General features: G+C 37.8%; 1 long non-coding RNA gene across 1 annotated transcript; it reads left to right on the forward strand.

Annotated features, from left to right (window-relative positions):
• Window positions 1-3,817: 3,817 nt before the first annotated feature.
• LOC121137112 lies at window positions 3,818-6,653 on the forward strand. The gene is made up of 3 exons (XR_005874338.1): window positions 3,818-3,878; window positions 5,388-5,582; window positions 6,529-6,653. It is a non-coding gene; the product is annotated as an uncharacterized LOC121137112 (long non-coding RNA).
• Window positions 6,654-13,711: the final 7,058 nt, after the last annotated feature.

Consider the following 13,711-nt stretch of genomic DNA (forward strand, 5'->3'; position numbering starts at 1 on the left):
TTTCCCTTCAGATGGTGTGGGTCCTCCAAGCCCATGGAAGTCCCCAGGCATATATTGCAAAACAAAATAGGGACCCTCAGTTTGTATGGAATATAATTTGTTCTCCAATTTAGCTTACAGAATTTTTACTCTGATCATTCTTGAAAGAAGTTCATTAAGTTCATGAAAAAGCTGTTATGTAGAATAACATTTAACATGACGTTCCATTAGAGAACTAAGATTTGGACCCTAGCAGAATACGCATTTCTTTCATTAGAGATTTGGACCATTATCTCTTGAACCTTATGGAGCCTGGATTCTGATAAACCTCATATATTTCTAGAGTTTGTGATATTATTTGAACAATTTGTCTTCCAGTCTGTTGATAACTAACACTCATTTGTCCAGTGGTTGGACCTCACCCTTATCTTCACCTCTATGGTTTTAGAAAACCTCAGAAAGATATGGTTTCTCACTTATAATTCAGAATGTTGCTCTTCTTTATCTATTTAGCAGATCATGGTACACACTGTGGTATTCTGACTCCATCCTTCTCTGAGAACTAAAACCCTCACTGTTCCTGTTGTTAGGAATTGACTACCAATAGAGTAGTCCTTTTCCAAAGATTCTTCTCTCCTGAATATCATCTCAACCAAACTGACATTTCTTCCCAGATAGAGTCCACATGGTTGCCATAGGAGTGCAAAGCTTATCCTGTTATATTAATATGGGATAGGATAAAGACTTTGATATGACTTGTCATAGACTAATTTCTCTGGTCTGTGTTGTTTACTTTTGCATAAATCTGCATAAGCACGATCTCAAGAGGACTCTCCTGTACATGTTATCTTAAGAAGTCTTGTTTTTACATACCTTACAATGCATGTGTGTACACACACACACACACACACACACACACACACACCACTTTTTTTTCTAGTATAAAGCAAACTGCTTAGTGAATACAATAACACAGTGAGAAAAGAGCCTACAGTGAGTTAGCCTGTGTATTCTAGCTGCTATCCTTTGGTCTATGTTAAAGCATATTGTGCATTCTCAGCTTTTCTTTGCTGTTGGTATCCCAGGGCACTGTTGCATTCTATTGTAGATGTATCTTCTCCTTGTGTATGGCTATAACACTAGTCCCAAAGGCCTTGGCAGAGTGAGTGATCTGTTTTCACCCTCTACTCTGATAGGATTAGTGTTCACAGACATTCTCTATTTCTGCCTATTTTTACTCTCTGAAAGTTTTGCTGGTGGGCAATCATGCTCCCCTTCTCATATCTTATACATCCAGAGGAGTCTCTTAACATAACAGCTTGACTTTCTGGTGGCAAAGTTTTCCCTCGTTACCATCTGGATTTAGTGGGAGGTCATTTTCTCCTTGGGAATGCAGGTATATTTGAGAGATTCATTTCTTTCATGTACTTGTTTTTAAGCAAATCTCTTCTGCCCTGAATATGCAGATGTCCCTGGAGATTGGCTGGGGTAGATTGATAGTGATTTAAAGATAGCCTCATATTATACCGAGAATAACTGCTCACTTTCCTACAATCAGTGCTCAGTTCTAATTCTGTCCTTTCTGACTCCATCCCACTTAGAGCAACTTTTCCTTTGGTGGCTTGGTTGAAGTTTTTTAGAGCATGGCTTCCCCTGAGACTTCCCCAATCTGTCAGAAATGTCTGTATTTGTCTAGACTTCAATTATGGATGCAGTTCAAATCATCTCCCTGGGGGTCTCTGGCCCCATATCACTAAGGGGATGCAGTTAGATTATTATCTAAGTGTCTACAAACATTCCATTGCAGTTACCCTTAATAGCACGGTGCACACAGATGACCTCTGGACAGGAGGGTGCCTAATTCCACATGGAAACATATCTGAGTCTCAGCCAGAAAGCATTTCTGCATACAACTTCCCAGGTCTACGAAGTGATAACATGTAATAAGGAGGTAGATGAACCTGCAGTTAGGAGATCTGGGGACAGTCCCATTAACGCTGAACAAATCTGTAGCTTTAGCTCTTGGACCCCAGTCTCTTCTGCTATAAACAGGAGAGCTAGACTAGATTGGTTCTAACACTTCATGGTTCTTTCTAGCTAGTTATGCTGTCTTTCTACACTCTTTATGACCATGATTTTAATTGGGTTTGGCATGAACTCCTCTGAGGGATGACATTTCTAAAACAGTTTGCTGTTGGAATGTAGATGACTCTTTTTCAGGGTTGAGACATATGCATTTCTTCGTATGACCTCTGAATCCCAGTACAGAATTTTCCATCATAGTCTGCCTTGGATTAATCAAAATACCTCACAAGTGTCCTAGCCAGGATGCCCCCCCAAACAATCTTTGTAGCAATTGTAAGGTTCGCTTTGTGCCCAGATAATATTGGGAGAATATAGTGGCCTGTAAAACTATTTAATAGACTTACTGCCTTGATATACTAAATTTCTTAACTCAGCATGCATCAAAATGCAAAACATGACCATGAGTGTATTGTAAATCCATCATGCATCTCAGAAAGAATTTGGTGGTGGAGTATTTATAAACTGGTTTTACAGGGTTAAATGTTGTCAGGGCATGACATGAGTGCTTAAAAACAGAGTATAAAGCCAAAGATAGAAAGGCTGAAAAAAACTGTAGTGGCATCTGTTTCCCTCCCATATCATCATCATCATCATCATCATCATTTATTGGTAAATGAGTATCAATTAAATTGTCTTTCATGGAAGATGATCAGTGTTACCCATCTATAGTCTTCTGGAGGAAGTACTTTATCTTTTTGCTTATAGTAATTGATCAACTAGAACGTTGCTACCCTGGTCACTATTTAGAGCTGATCTCAGGAAAACAACTAGTACAGTAAAGTTAGCCTTCTTTGGTCTCCACCATCTATGGCTCCAAACAGGTTTTTATTTTTATTTTCCTTAATGTCACTCCAGTGTGTTCCCTTTACATACCTTGTCTGTCTTGGTTTAGAGTGTAAACTTTACACTCTCATCTTTTGTACTCTTCATCACTGAAGTTGTATGTTATTTCAACAAACTTCGGCTTAATAGTGCAAGTGGAAAAATGGGACCCAAAGGAATAAATGATACTTCCAGATTTTTGAAGCACATGACCAAAGTTATTATGTGAGAATGGCACAAATATTAACTAGCAACTGTCCAGTCAACATGTTAAGGGGAGTTAGAGAAATGAAAATTCATACAGTGCTGGACCTGGTAGGACTTAGAACTATGAATGTTAGAACCTGTATTTCTGGAAGTCACATGTAGTTGAGAGGTAGGTGTGACATTACCAGGGGCTTGATGGCTGTGACACAACTTGTTTCTATTTTTTTAATGATAAATCATAAAGGGTTTTATTTAAAAAATTTCTTTGGTATATATGTTGTTCTTTTGTTTCAGTTATGAGCAGAGTAGATGGAACATGAAACCATGCTTCAGGAACCACGAGGCTCTACAAACCCATGTGGAGTTTATTGGAGGAAGTTGTGAGGGGACAAAAGAGAAGGTAGCAGAAGCAGAGAAGGAAGGGAGAGAGAGAGAAGTGAGGGGGCAATAGGGAGGGGAGAGGGAGGAGGGAGAGAGGGGGGGCCTTTGAGCTGCCTAAGTATCTTCCTGAATGCTAATATGCGTGTCCTACCCATTGTCAGGGCACTGGGTCAGCATAATGCCGGGTTCTAACAACACATATAGTTTTTCCATGTGTTAAAGATAAAAGCATATTTGCATAGCTATAATATGTATGTATTAACTTATTTTTATATCCAGGTATATATTTTGGCCATCCAACTTGTTTCTGTTCTAAGGTACCCTTTCTCCTTCTTGCTCTCATCATTTGGTGTGGCCCTGGACTTTGGTTGTACAGTTCTGTCATCTTCCTCCACTGCAGATGTGTAGGTAACTTTCTATTGCTCAGTTTACCCTTTGAACTTACTCTTCTCATTGTTGCCAAAGCAATGTTTTTCTAAACACAAATCATAATATTGTGTACACACGAGTAACTCACAACTACTTTAGGGTTCCATCCAATCTTAGCGTTGGAGCAGATAACAACCTTTGCAATTTACCCATTGTTTACCTCTTCTGTTTCCACTTTGTCCATGCCTTCACATGTGGTGACATCTGGCCACCTATGCTTGCTCACTTATCCAGATCTCCAGTTCCTTTCCTTATTTCTACAGATTTCCACAGACTCTGGAGCGTGCCTCTATCATGACACTCAATGTAATCCATTGCAATCACTTTTTTTTTGATTTTGAAAATACAAGTTTAATTTCTCCAAACTCAGTTTTAAAAATTTGCTGAATTATTTTATACATTTAATAAAACTATTAAATTTTTAGCACAAATTTTTTGTCACCCATTAGAAAATTTTTCTAATTTTGCAAAACTTGTAAATTTCCTGGAAATTTCCTTTTTCCCCAAACATTAATGTGTTTATTACACTGAACATATATCCACATGGGGAGGCCAGCTCCTCCCAGTTTTGAAGGATTCTGGGGAAAAAAGAGAATTTACAGATGAACCCAGTGTTGTGGAGTTCAAGGGACAGCAATAGTCTAAGGTGGCAGGCAGAACAGCCAGAAAGGGAAGTTCTGTCCTATGCAACCTGGATGCCTCATGAAGAGCCTCTGTGTCTGCAGTGGCTCGGCCTGTTCATTTTCCCCAAGCACGGAGAGTCATGGCCTTCCTGCCTTGGGTATGCACACACTCTATGCACACCCAGCTCACTTCTCTTCCTGCTATCCACCTTCCAGTGAAGGATGTAAGTGGAGGCCACTCCCTGAAAACCCATATGCATGGCTGCTCAAAGTGTGGGGGAGTACACTGAGATAATTTTCTCTTTTTAAATATTTATTATTTTTAACCCCTCAAAGCCCACTTCTGTCTTCACAATCACTTTTTATGTCAGTCCTCTCACCTGCCAGGAAGCTTCTTAGGGGTAGAGATCTCTGTTTTATTTCATATTTTCTGCTCCGTAACTCATAGTTATTCAAAGTATCTGATGAAGAATTCAGAGGATTCCCTAACAAGGAAGATCAGATGTTTTTATTTTTTTCAATGAATACAAAATGTAACTAACAATGCTCTTAAATTTACCTTATCAGATAGATTTTTGGTTTTATGCTATATTGGACCTTGAAAGATGAGAGTCTCAGAAAATAGCTGCTTTTATATGACAACACATTTTTATTATTTGGGTGTTACATTTGGTAATTTTGATTCTTCTCATGGTTCAGTACAGATGCGTCATCCTTCCAAGATGTTCTTACAACTCAAACATTTTACTTATCGAGTTATAATTCAGTTCTGTTATCTGTTTAAACAATTTGATCAAAATTATTACTCCTTAAAATTCCCATAGAATCCTAAACTTATTTGTACTGAATTTTTTGTTTTAGGTCTTGCAGAATTAACTATGTGTTAAGAAGATTTGCAATAGATTTAATTCCAAGAATGACCAGATCTCAGGACCAGGGAATGTGAAAGGAGGCGCAGGATTCAGAAAGTCTTTGAACAGTCTGTCGGTGCCATGGGTCTCTACATCACAAGTTATGACAAGTGGGATATATATAGTCAAAAGGGAAGAAATACAGGTAAATCAGATATAACAGGTTAGGCATCACTGAGAGCCTAAAAGCTTGACAGAAATAGGAGACAGAATAGAAGGGGAGTGGGAGGAGAGAGAAGAGAGAAAAAAGAGAAAAGAGAGGGGGGATGTGATAGTGCAATGGTTAATTCTGATATTCAGGTTGACAACCAAAATTGTCTTTTTTTTTTTTTTTGGTTTTACAAGACAAGGTTTCTCTGTATTGTTTTGGAGGCTGTCGGTCCAGCCTGACCTCGAACTCACAGAGATCTGCCTGCCTCTGCCTCCCGAGTGCTGGGATTAAAGGCATGCGCCACCACCGCCCGGCCAAAATTGTCTTAAAAGAATCTCAATGAAGGATTGTCTAGAGCAGGTTGGATTATGGGTATGCCTGTGGGAGACTGTCTTCTTTACTTTAATTGATGTAGTAAGAGCCAGCCTACTCAAGCCAGTCTATTGTGAGTGATATCATTCTCTAAGTACCCTAAAGGCAGGGTACCCTAAAGGGTGTGTAAGTAAAAAATATGCTAGCTGAATACTACGTATGCATGCATTTATTCTCTCTCAGCTGTGCATGTGAGTGTCTTAGGGTTACTGTTGCTGTGGTGAAACACCATGATCAAAGCAAGTTATGGAGGAAAGGATTTGTTTGGCTTACACTTCTATGTCATTGTTCATCATGAAAGGAAGTCAAGACAGGAACTCAAACAGGACAGGAACCTGAAGGCAGGAGCTGATGTTGAGACCCTGGAGGGGTGCTGCTTACTGGCTTGTTTCACATGGCTTGCACAGCTTGCTTTCTTATAGAACCCAGGACCAACATCCCAGGGATAGCACCACTTACAATGAGCTGGGTTCTCCCCATCAATCACTAATTAAGAAATTTCCCTATAGTCTTGCTCACAGTTCCATTTTATGGAGGCATTTTATTAATTGAGATTCCCTTCTTTCAGATGCCTTTAGTTTGTGTCAAGGTGACATGAAATTACTCAGCACAGTGAGTATCTGTTGAAGTTCCTGCACTGACTTCATTATCATGATGGACTAGAAGCTGGACTTTGAGCTAAAATAAACCATTTCTTCCATGCATTACTTTTCACCAAAATATTTCATCACAGAAATGAAATTTAAAAAATATAGCTAAGAAAAAACCAGGCAGAAAATAAGCTAGCCAAAGTATGAGAGGGTAACACATCATAGAAAGAACACCAATTCTCTCAAAGTAGTTTTTAAACAAAGACTTATATTTTATTTTATTTATATAATTTTTTGTCTTTATGTATACATGTGTACCATGTGCATGTCCTGTGCCTGTGGAAGTCAAAAGAGGGCATCAGATCTCTTGGAAAAAAAGTTATAGATCATTGAACCACCATGTGGGTTCTGGGAACTGAACCTGGGTCCTGTGCAAGAGCACCAAGTGCTCTTAACTGCTATGCCATCTCTCTATGCCCAAGAACATTGATTTTTAACTAGAGTCAGACCTCTTAGAGGATTTTGATGTTTTTCAAGCAAGCAGATATTAATGTCACCACTAATTCAGTCAAGACTTAAGAGTGGTATTTTTCACTTGGCTGGAGGCAATCTGATTATAGCAAATAGGAGCAAATGGCTGTTAGAGCACCGTGACATTTCTCACGATGCATTTACATGTTTTATAGTTTCTCCCAAAGCTACCTAAATGTCTCCTATTAAATGGATAAATTCCCTCGAAGGAAGAACCATTTTCTATCTTAAAACTCCCATTTCACTTTGTATATTACTTATCTATCTATATCTAACTGACAATTAAATCGTGAATAATAAATTAAAATAAAACAACAAGATTATGTTCTTTAGATGCAATTGGGAGATTATGTTGATTGGCTAAAAACTTTTCACTTAGGTCATATGTAGATTTGTTTCCTTTTAATGCCAGTTGCTGATTATTTCCTGGATAATTGAATGTTTGAAGCCTGAGTAATCCTGGAAAATCTGACATTCTCTGAGGAGATGCCTTGACATCTCTGATGAACCGAAGAAAAAATGAGTTTTGCTGGGACAAGTCCCTTGCAGAGTTTGCTTATTGGATGAGAATATCACATTGTGTGTTCACAAATGGATCACCACATGACACTAGTGGAGTAACTTTAAGATTCAAATATAAATTCACATATCAGATCTAAAGAATCAAGTGTTGAAAATTGCTGAAGCCCAGTGCCTCCTGTCAGCTTTCCTGGTAAAATGTCATTTTCCCTTTCATTCTGTGCACCTCTGTAGTCAGTTGCATAATCTAAAACAGTGGTTCTCAACCTGTGGGTTATGACCCCTTAGGAAGTTGAATAACCCTTTCACAGCGATCACCTAAGATCATTGGAAAACATATTTATATTACAGTTAATAACAGCAGCAAAAATTCCAGCTATGAAGTAGCAATGAAAATAATTTTGTGCTTGGGGTCACCACAACATGAGGAACTGTATTAAATGTTGCAGCATTAAGAAGGTTGAGAGCCACTGCCTTCTAAGGGATGCTCATTGTTTTATTTTTATGAATCTATTTCCACACAAACTGAAGTTAAAATATTCTTCTATTTGCTTGGTCCTCAATTACTTTTAGTTGTTTTCTCTCCTTGCTAAACCATGAGTAACGAAAATCTACACTTTTCTAGGTTTGAGATGGTATACCTATATGAAGAGTGAGTTTGAAGCAAAGAAATCTATTTCAAAAACAATTTAATTTACTTTTCTTGGGTCTAATGTTCCTGTTTACTCACAAGGGGAATTTAATTGGTAGGCATTGGATTTTGCTGGATAACTTTTGCTATTCCTTTTGCCAGGCATGATTTCAAGTCAATGTGGAGTCTGAAATCATGGACTGGAATTCCTGATGCACCATTCATTAACTAGATGAACATGGCAATCACCAAAGCAAAGGCTTGGTTTTGGTAAAATAAAAATAATACCTGTGCTCCATGGAGATTAGAAGACAGACTGTGAAGAGTGAAATTATCATTACTTGACTTCATTTTTTTTATAAAATTCTTTGAAGTTTGGTGCCCATACCACCTCACCTTTCTATACACAGTCTTGAATGTCAAATGCAATAAACTATAATAAAAACCAATTAGAAAATAAAAATTGTCACCAACATTGTCAACACCACAGTATAAGATATAGGCCAGGCGTTGGTGGCGCACGCCTTTAATTCCAGCACTTGGGAGGCAGAGGCAGGCGGATCTCTGTGAGTTCGAGGTCAGGCTGGACGGACAGCCTCCAAAACAGAGAAACCCTGTCTCGTAAAACCAAAAAAAAAAAAAAAAAAAAAAAGATATGTAGCAGTAGGGCAGTGAGATGGCACAGTGTGTAGAAATACTTAATGCAAAAGCCTGGTGATCTGAGTTTGATCCCCAATACTCACATAAAGGTGGAAAGAGAAAGCTGACTTCACAAAGTTGTTCTTTGACATACATGTGTCATGGATACACCCACTACACATCATACATACAAAACACACACATGGACACACACACACTAACAATAGTAGTAGTGATAATAAATTAAAAATATACATTAGTTAAAAACAGCCTAAGAAGAAGACCCTTTACTGCTTGAAGGAACAAATAAATCAGTGGGCTAAACTGTTACATGTGAACTGGAGTTGATCACTAATTCAATGGAGAAGTGACACGTAAGTATGATTTGAAGGACAACGAATAATATTATTGTCCTAAAATATAATTCTGTTAATGATTTACAGTGGAAAGTAGGAAGACCATGGGCCTGTGGTCTGCCCTCATCTTCTCTATAGGATGGATATGCAACTGCCTTAAGCGGGCATAAAATCGTGTGACTATGGGGCTAGGGAGACTCAGTCAATATAATGCTTGTACCTTCACTTTGATTCCCTAGAGCCCACATTATAAACAAAACAACAACCACAGCAAAAAACTTGGGTTTATTGTCTATCTTTAAATCTCCTTGTGAGAATGTTTGTAATGCCAGTCGAGAGGAAGCAGAGACAAGCAGATCTCTAGGGCTCAGTGGTCCTCCCGCCTAAAAGAATCAACAAGGTTCAGACCAGAGAGAGACCTCGTCTCAAAAAAAAAAAAAAGGTAGATGGTACCTGAGAAATGACATCCTAAGTTGACTTCTGGTCTCCAAATGTATACATGTGAACATGCACCTGTACATAGGAGAAAACACAGACACACACACACAGACACACACACACACAACGGGGGTTGGGAGGAAAGGGAGAATTTAAAAGAAAGAATCTTGGGACAGTGTCAGAGTGTCAGAGGTATTATTGATGGTTTCAATGATTATCAACATCTAAAAATTGTCAAAAAATAATGTTTTAAATTTCTAGGTTGTGTTCTTTTGGCATGCATATGAAGTTGGTGTACCCAAGTGAAAGCTGTGAGAAAACAATGTGTATTCAAAGCATTCTTCTGCATTCATTCCATTGGTTAAGAACTAATTGCTGGTGTGCACTAAAAGATGATGACCAACTGAATGGACTGAGACCTGGATTCTGTCTTTGTGTTACTACTAATAATTTTTTTCTTAACTTTTAGTGCTTAAAAACCAATGGCCTCAGTTTCTATCTTCACAATAAAGGAAATGGATGAATAGAATTTAGTTTTTTTCCCAGAAAATATTATTAAGCTCATGATTCTTGTTTAGTAATTTCTAAGGTCTAGTGTTATTGAATGAGGGAAACAGAGGTTTGATCTTCAACTTGCCAACCAATAGGGCTCACTGGGGAGTAGAGGGGGATGTGTCAGAAAGGAGTGGGGTGTGCAGCTACATGTCTGCCCTTATGTCTTCTAGTTCTAATATTCTCTGTTTTCAATGTCTCTTTAAAAATACCACAAGACCATGGAAGTTAAATTAATAGTAAGGTATAGTTTGACTATCTGGCAATTTTGTCAGATGTCCTGTTTACAGTGACCTTCTTGTGATTGAAAAAGATCACTTGACAAAATTTTCATGGCCTGTTTCTGGCATCTCCCATCATGCAAGAAGCCTGTAACTTCAGAAGGGGTTATTTAACATATTTTATCTAAGCTATTCATATCATTGTATTATCTCATATTTATAAGGTCACAATTAAGTTTTCACCTTTATGTCCTACACTAAAACCATTCTGGAACTCCGCAGATAGATTTAGGATTTTCTTCCCATAATGCTCTTTCATTACCTATTTCTCTCTTATTCTTTTCTTTCCTTAGTCCTTTCCTCTTGTCTTTTTCTCCTTCCCTACAATACTATTAATTTTCTGTTGTCTTATTTTCTTCTACTAGCCAATGAGTTTCTTCAGTGCCCAGGTCTCCTACTTCTGTGAACACCCTGGTACTTCCTGCAGTGTCAGGTGTGAGGAGACATTAAATACATGCTCTTTTATTGAAAGAATAAATTTGATTTTCATTACTATAGCTCTTTGGACAATAGGGTTTTTTAAAGTAATATTTTTTCATGACTATCCAGTCACATTTCTGCCTTTAGGTACTTGAGCTTTCCTATTGTATTGGAGGGCTGGTGAACATTATACATCTGTTTATGTTTAAAGAAAGGGACTCTAGTTGTATGTCATTGTACAGACTTTTAAATCTGGCTTTTCTAAAAAAATTCTTTCTCTACCTATTGTATCCATGACCTGCATTATTCAACTCCCACTTACCCCTTCTCCATAGTTCCCTTTGCTTGTATTTGTGAAATGCAGGGTTTTTTTTCACTTTTTTTGTGGGCAGAATTTTAGCAAGGAGGGGAAACTGGATCCACTTAGGTGACAATGAGGTAAAGCAAGACCTTACTCCTCTTTTGGTTTCTATTTTTCTTTTTTCATTATGACATTCCAAAAGAGCATAAAAGGAGGAATCTGAAGACTGAATTCCACAGTATGGGATAGCCAAGTAGCAGTAGGCAGGAGGAAGGGCTGTGAATATCTACAAGAGTTTTGGGTCTAGACCCAGCTCTCACTCAGCAACTGAGCAAATATTCCTTTGGCTTTCCTAATTTATTCATGAAATTTGTATCGTTAAAAAGGTTATTTTGCATTGGTAGAGGTCTAGGTTACTTTTCTGCTGTGATAAAACACCAGGGCCAAGGTGGGTTATAGAAGAAAGTTTATCGAGGGCTTATGGTTTCAGTGGGTGAGTCCATAATCATAATGGTGGTGAGCATGGCAGCAGGTAGGCTCATGACACTGGAGCCAAAACTGAGAGCTTACATCTCACTCCATAAATACAAGGCAAAGAGCCAACTGGGAAAAACAAAGTTCACTCCCAGAGATACAACTCCTCCAAAAAGGTCATAGTTCTTATCCTTTCCAAATATTTCTATCAACTGGGGATCAAGTATCCAAATATATGAGCCCATGGGGCCATTCTCATTCAAACCACTGCAGTAGAAAATGTGCTTTATTTCACTGAGTTGGGTTTTTAGTGTTTTGTATTCATTTCTTCAATACCCTCACCTTTTCCCATAAGCTGGTGCTTGAAGTATGGAAATATCATGATTTAACTAACAGATTCATAGTTTCCAGAGCTCAGCAGCCTTAGAGTTCCAATCCTTTAGATCACTTGGATGCTTTAACTCTTGTATGGATGAAGAAGCTGTTGTATAAGGTAATTTGTGCAAGATCACATATTAGCAAGTTACAAAGACAGAACATATACCTTGTTCCTTAAGGATGCTGTTTTCCGTAGTATTTCAACCAACATCTGATCCAGGATCAAATTTCTTTGTTTGCTTGCCATAAAAGATGACCTCAGCTATTTACTGTATAATTAATTCTCACACCTTTACATTTTTAAGGAATATAATACTTAACTTTAAGGAATATATAATGATATAATTTCATGTGTCATTACAGGCTTATTTATAACCACACTTGCATATATTTATTTAATTCCCTTTTTAAGAAGTAAGGAAAAATACCAAGTAGGATGCAGAAGCCTAGCATAGTCCACATTAGGATCTGTCTCCTTTCCTCCATTATGAAACAGCCTTAATATTGTTTCTCCACCTCCTTGTGAGGTTTAAGAACTTACATGTTTGGGGGGGGGTGTCTTTGTAAAGCATACATTGCAGTGTATACTATCATATTTTGTGGTAATATGGAATATTCATGGAATGTGCCTATTGCATTAAAGAATTTATGTTGAAAATAAAAAGTCAGCTCAGAATTGTCAGTGACACAAGCTTTCATTCTTTAGGTGACTTGTTGGTCATCTTACTTTACTTGCTTTTGTCATTGTTTACAATAACATGTAAACAATAAACAGCCCTTATGCCTTTAGTGTGAACAAAAAAATGAGCTGGAAAACATCTTTGTGGTAGGCTATGCTATGGGACTACAATGAATCTTTCTAGATTCTTCTTGGTATATACAGCATGATTTTACCACATTTGAGTTTTAAGGAGAAGTTTGTATCATCTTCATGATACTGGGCAATGGGTTTAGTTCCTGTTCTCCAAGAGACTTGGAGGAGACTTAGGACCAAATATTCTGGAGGATGCTTCATGAATGGGCACTATATGCATACAGAAAGTTGACATTTAGGCAATAGACTATTTGATTTTCAGACAAGATATGAGAGAAGATAAAATACATGAGAGAAGATAAATTATCAAAGAGACATGGTACAAATAAAATATATTTAATTCAAGTAGAAGAAGTATTTAGAAGAGGAAATTACAACAAGAAAGGAAATGTTCTTAGGACTGAATGAAGAGTCTTACAGTAAATGAAATCCCTTCTCTACCTGCTACTATAGGGGAGAACCCCTCTCGCCCCATACACAGAAGGATCTTTTCCTATTCATTGTTGGTGTCAAAAACAAACAAAAAACAGGAAGTAAAAACAAAGTGAAGAGTTAATTGATATGATTATTTACTAACCAGGGAATGGAAAAGTGGAGTCTAGGCTTGAGAATCAATGAATCTCCTTGGCTACCTACTGCAGTGACTAAGCTACAAATATAGGAGAAAGAAATGATGGCATCAGGAAGGGATAATGTACTGACAGAGTGAAAAAATAGTCATCTATTTACTAGGGATGCTTAGAGATTTTGTAAGAAATATGGTGCTGTCTCTTTTTGTTCCTTCATAGTCCTTGCTGGTTATAGGTTATGTCATAGCAATTATTAAC

Source organism: Mesocricetus auratus, unplaced genomic scaffold (genome assembly GCF_017639785.1).
Source record: "Mesocricetus auratus isolate SY011 unplaced genomic scaffold, BCM_Maur_2.0 Super-Scaffold_100676, whole genome shotgun sequence".
Taxonomy (NCBI): Eukaryota; Metazoa; Chordata; class Mammalia; order Rodentia; family Cricetidae; genus Mesocricetus; species Mesocricetus auratus.